This window comes from Benincasa hispida, chromosome 11 (assembly GCF_027475165.1).
Source record: "Benincasa hispida cultivar pf3 chromosome 11, pf3_genome.v1.1, whole genome shotgun sequence".
NCBI lineage: Eukaryota > Viridiplantae > Streptophyta > Magnoliopsida > Cucurbitales > Cucurbitaceae > Benincasa > Benincasa hispida.
This window is the reverse complement of record NC_143488.1, coordinates 81,292,584-81,298,808: the sequence shown is the minus strand read 5'-3', so window position 1 is coordinate 81,298,808 and position 6,225 is coordinate 81,292,584.

Here is a 6,225-nt window from a genome sequence, read left to right as displayed (position 1 = left end):
TTTTTTAATTTTTTCTTTTTAGAGTTTAAATAAAATAATAAAATAATAAAATATTTTTAGAAAGTGTCTTATAAAATGAAAAAAAAAAAAAACAAAGGTCGAATGTTGAAAATCGACCTAGGTGGGTCGAATTTTCAACACTCGATGTATTGGAAATTATTAAAAAAAAAAAAGTAAAGGTTGGTCGAATTTTCAACCCTCGACCTATTAAAAAAAAATAATATATTTTTTTAAATAGTTTCAAAAGTACAATATTTTTATAAATTGTTTTCAAAACTACTATATTATTTTAATTTTCTCGAATTGAACCTCAAACCACGAGGTTGATAATATAAACACTATGCTAGTTGAACTACGCTCTTGTTGACAGAAATTGAACCTCATACGAAATTGTATTTTTTAAAATTCATTCACTATTAATAATGAACGTTGATGGCATCTTTGTAAATATATAAATTCAAGTAAGGGTGAAGTAGTCCAAAATTGTTTTCTAAACATTCTTGCTTTTTAATATGTCATAGATAACTTCATTTATTAACCATATCGTTTTTTTAAATTTATATTTGTTTATTCTCAATTTTTTTATTATATTTTTCAACTTTATTATAACATACTTAAATTTCTAATCAAATTCTAATAAAAAAAGCAATCATTTTAAAATTATATTTTTAATTAGTTTTCAAAACTTGAGCAGATCTTTTTAAATACGTTAATAAAAAAAAAACTAAAAATTAAGGTCCTGTTTGATAACAATTTCATTTTTAGTTTTTAGTTTTTGAAAATTAAGTCTATTTCTTTTTAATTTCTTACCATGATTTGCATTTTTCTTAAGTACAATAGTTGAATTCTTAATCAAATTCCAAAAATAAAAACAACTTTTGAAAAGCTATTTTTTTTTTTAGTTTTCAAATTTTAGCTTGGTTTTTTAAATCATGGTAAAAAGAAGATAACAAAGGAAGAAATTTGGAAGTAGAAGTAATGTATGTAGACTTTATTTTTAAAAATAAAAAAATTAAAAATTAAATAATTACCAAATGGAAGTAGTTGGATGGAAATGAAGTACATTTTACAGTTTTGTTTTTCATATTTTGTTAGTCTCGTGCTTTCAAACTTGAAGTGTCACTAAGAAGAAGGTTCAACAAAATTAGTCCCTTCAAAATTTTGCTTTCGATAAAATACCTCTTTTAAGAAATTAGTTGTTTGGAACCTTTGACTTAACTTTTACATAGCATATAAAAATACCATTTCTCCCTTTAATACTTAGGAGTCATTTAGGATGTTGGATTATTATACTCAATGAGTTATAGTAGTCGGTAGGTTATAATAATATATGTTTAGGTGCAGTATTTTAATGTAGGTTATAATAGTTTGTGTTTAGAATGTAAACTATTTTAGTCAGTAAGTTATAATAGTCTATAGTTTGGGTAGATAATAGTTGTAAACCTCAACTATTATAATTGGAGCCTCAAACATGAAGTGGACTAAGTTGGTAGCCTAAACACCCCTCAATGTTTGAGGATGGCTCTAAAAGTTCAAATTGTCCTCTTCCTACCTCTCATTCGTTTCTTTATGTGAGATTTCAGTTTCGGTCGATTGATCAAGTTCTTGGTTTTCTCTAGATCTGTAATCATTCCTTTGAACTCCAATAAGTTTTTCGATTGTTTTTCTTTCACTTGATAATTTAGGATTTTTTGAGCCTGTTTGATAATATTCATATTTCTTGTTTTCTGCTTGTCTTTTAATAACTAGAAACAAGAATATATTTGGTGATTATTTTTGCTTCTTGCTTATTGAAAAAAACAAAGACAAAAACTTGTTTGAAACTGTTTTTTGTTGTTTTTTTTTTCTATTTGCTTCTTTATTTATTTTTATCTCTTTAAAGTTTAAATATAATTTAGTAATATAATATAAAATACATAATATACTTCCAAACGAATTAAAAAGAAATTATCAAAAGCTTATATTATCTAATACAAACTAGTCCCTATTGAAAATCAACAAGAATAATAAAAGTGCTTCTATCCTTCAAATATTGCCAAATTTTGATTTTGCAATATTTTTTCTCATACGAGATCTTTGTTTTAAATGATGTCAACTTGAATTCAATCTAGCCTAATTATATTGTTGAGTAAATTGTGATAGAAAATATTAAATTATACACGTTGCAAATTTTAAGTTCAAGATGAACATACATTAACTGCCATAAAGTTTGTACTATCAAACTAAAAGTTAAAAATTAGAATTTTTTCCAACCCACTTATTGCTGCCTCCCGTAGGAGTATGGGCCGTGTCTCAGTCCCAGTGTGGCTGATCATCCTCTCAGACCAACTACTGATCATCACCTAGAATCGACTCGATCATTAGATTATAGATTATAAGTTCATAGTCCTAGCTCATTCCCATTTTGGATACTATATTTAATTTATAACAGAACCCGCACCCTTAACCCATTAACGAAAAAGAAAAAAATCAAAAGAGGAGGATAGATGTAGTGATTCAAGTGAGATCCAATGTGGATCCAAACTTTTTCCGTCATGAAAACAAAAAAATTTGTCATGCTGAAAGAGGCCTCTGATAAATAAGCTAAAATCGATCAAACAATTTCCAGTCATGGTCCTTACGGCTAAATAAATAAAAAAAGTCAAAATGATTTGTAATATATTGGAAGATTTTTGGTATGACATACTATTTAATAACAGAGAGTATGAATTATGACATACGTTTAGCACAAAAGAGTCTTGTACATTTTCATAGTCTCATTGTCCATATGATGCATTTAAGTCTATCGCCACTATAAATGCTCCCAAATGTCACCCTTGATATCTAAGTCAAATAACAAAGTCAAACTTGAAGGTTTATGTACGGATGACCTATTCTCGAGTGCCTTTAAGTTTTGTGACCCTTCTCTCTCTCCTCTTCCCCAAACTTATGATATATAACCTTTTGCTTACGTCATAGGGCACTTCCAGACTTAACACTAATATCGCGATTGGGATGTACTGTCCAGCCCAACGATTTTTTCAAAGTCTTAACCGATTTTAGAACAGAAATGCGATGACTTGTTAAATACTAAATATTATTTCCATTCAACATCAAATCGCGGTAGGGAACCCAAACCTAGCCCGATATTTTCTCCAAAGTCCTAACCCAAATCGTGATGAATATAAAATAAAATACATCATGACAGGGATGGACCTTCTAGCACGATGGGGGCTTAGCTCTAACGCAATTCCATGGCCCAGCCCGATGACACTTTTTCATACTTTTTTCTCTCAGCATCCCTTGAGTTAAGGAACCTAAGCCCAGCTCAACTGATTTTACAAAAGTATCAATCTGATTTATGGAGCACGAACACGATGAATAAATTAAAAGCATTCAAAATTCAATCAACATTTTCACTGATTTCGACCGTTATGGACTCGTCATTCTTTGAAGCTTCTTCTTTTTCTCTCTGACCTTCTCAATCGTCCTTACGTTCGGAAGCATGTTAGTCATGAATCCTTTTTTCGATTACCCATTGTTCTAATGGTCAGAACTTTCAATAGGAATTTTTTTTTTTGAAGGATCGTGATGTGCAAAATCCTTATTCATCACGTGATATTCACGTCTGTTTGTATGGACTTAGGGCTTTGGAAAGGGAGTGGTTACGTTGATGCTCAAAATACTCATATCTATTATAGGCACAACAACTTAATTTAGGTATAAATTGAAATTTCATTAGGATTCCCTCTGTTGGGGTTGATGTCCTAAATCTCGTGGGTTTCATAGTTCGACATTTAGTTTGCATTAACCCAATATAGTAAACTAAGATCTAGGGTTACTTTATGTAATTTAAACATGTATGTGGTTGACATACAAGTGGATCACATTTAAGTAATACCCTAAATGGTTTGTAGTATATGGATAAAGTTGGAAACCTTATCCTTGTGACACTCTACGGATACAACCCACTTTGTAATTATTATAATAGTTGTAAAGTGTAACAAACAATTTGATCCTAATCATTCATGTGGAGACATGTGAGTGGGGGTATCCTATACAAAGAGTTTGTATAAGATCAGGCTACGAAATGATTAGTCTCTCTTTATAACACCGTTACTTGAAGAGATTAAGACTTGTTATTCATCATCAAATCCGAAAGCTACTCTTGTGCCATAGAAATCACTGTCTTGAAAGCAAATTTAGTACAACCGTGGTGCGAATTGTTCTTACTGATTGCTCCTTAAGGTTAACACAACTCCTTTATTCAGGCGTGCAATCTTTGGACAGAGGGTCGAAATCACAACGAAATAAGCTTGGTTTGCTGAAAATTGGATAAGAAGAAAGAAAATGGAAACAATGATGCAAAAGCTTAATTTTCATATCCGAGGCCTCTTATTTTGTAAAGCCATGAAGAAGGAATAAGAAGAAGAAGCTCAACGAAATGAAACATTTGGGAAAGAAAGTAAATTCAAATATGGAAAAATTATTGCACTACCGTAAACATTTTAAGACGTTTAAGATTTTGTAAAAAAAAACTAAAACAAAAAGGAAAAAAACTATTTCTTTTTTTCATGCAAACACAGTTTCCCAAGCTTGCTTAGATTGATAGACAGTGGTTGCGACGGGTATGGGAAAGCTATTCCCACTCTTTCCACTTTTGCAAGTCCCTAGAAGTGGTCTTCTATATATACCCTCTACCAACTCCTTAATTCTCCAATGTGGGACAAGTGAAAGGTGCATTTGAAGGGATTAAATCCCAAGAAGAAGTATATGAATGTTTATTGTTTATGTTGACTATCTTAATTCTCCAATGTGGGATCAAATTATTGTTTCACAAGCAAAAAGTTGCCTTATTGTCCCATATATGTTGAGTTTTATGTCTTAGAACTCGCAGTTTGTAAAAAGACAAACATTTTCTATAGTCAATAAACAATCTAAATCCAATAAACTAAGACCCATGACTATTATATGAGTACTTGAACTTTATGTGGAGACCATAAAAGTGGATCAGGTTCGAGTAAATAGTCAAAATGATCTATAGTATATGAATAAGGTTGGGTGCCTTATTCTGGTAACACTATGGGATGTGGCCTACTCTGTAGTTATTAGAAAGAGTTGTAAAGTGCTACGAACGAAGTGATCCTAATTCGTACATGTTATGACATGCAGAGTGGGGGCGTTCTATGCAATGAGTTTGCATAAGATCGTACCGAGAAATAAGTCACTCTTACTTTATAACGCTGGTTACTGTATAAGACTGACTATTTCACTTAGATGGCCTAGGTAACTCGATCTTAATCCTGAGATAATTATGAAGTCCTGTTCCTTCGGGATTATCCTTAGATTTGCATAGGTGAGAGTTGGCTCAACAACGCCGGCTTAATAAGCCTCTCATTTCAGGGGTAAGACCAAATAGATAGCTGGGGACATAGGGTGCAAGATGGAATTCATGCCTACCCGATTCAGGGATAAGAGAAAGGTTGTTCTCTCAAGTACTGAATCTAGGTCTTGAACAAGGGCCCCACCCTCTCATTGTGCTGAGAGAGTTTTGGTTTAGTGACGTGATCACGAACCAATTGTTCATTAGAGAATCAGTAGGAACTTAAAGAACAAGACGTAATTTTGGGGGTAAAACAGACATTTAACCCAGCCGTTATTATGAACAACCTGTAAAGGGTCGACTTACTAATTATGGTTAAATCATGTGTACATAAAATATCTATAGTGAGAGGAGTGCAACTATGGGATTTAGTGGAGTGACCCATTAGTTAACGAATAGAGGTTAATTCGATGTAATGAGTTTGGCCAATTAGTCTTAGATCATTGGAGCCCATGATCTGTAGGTCCGCGAGGTCCCCCTACTAGCTCGTAAATGGATTAGCTTTAGAGTTGCGTGATAAGTTAATTTGAAACGTTCAAATTAGAATTAAAAGAATTAGTAATTATATGAGATATAATACACGTTTAATTTTAATAATTAAATGGAATTGGAGAATTAATATTTAAATATGATTTAAATACATGAAAGTGGATTTGTGTAAAATTAATTTAATATTTGATATTAAATTAATTAGAATTATTTAAATTGTTTAAATAATTATTTATTAATTTTATTAAGAAAATTAATTTATGAAATTAATTTTATAAAATTAATAATATTTTTGATTTTTTAAAATCAAATTTGAAAATTGAAAAAAGTTAGATAAATACAAAAATGGAATTTTGGTTTTTCCACTACACCTC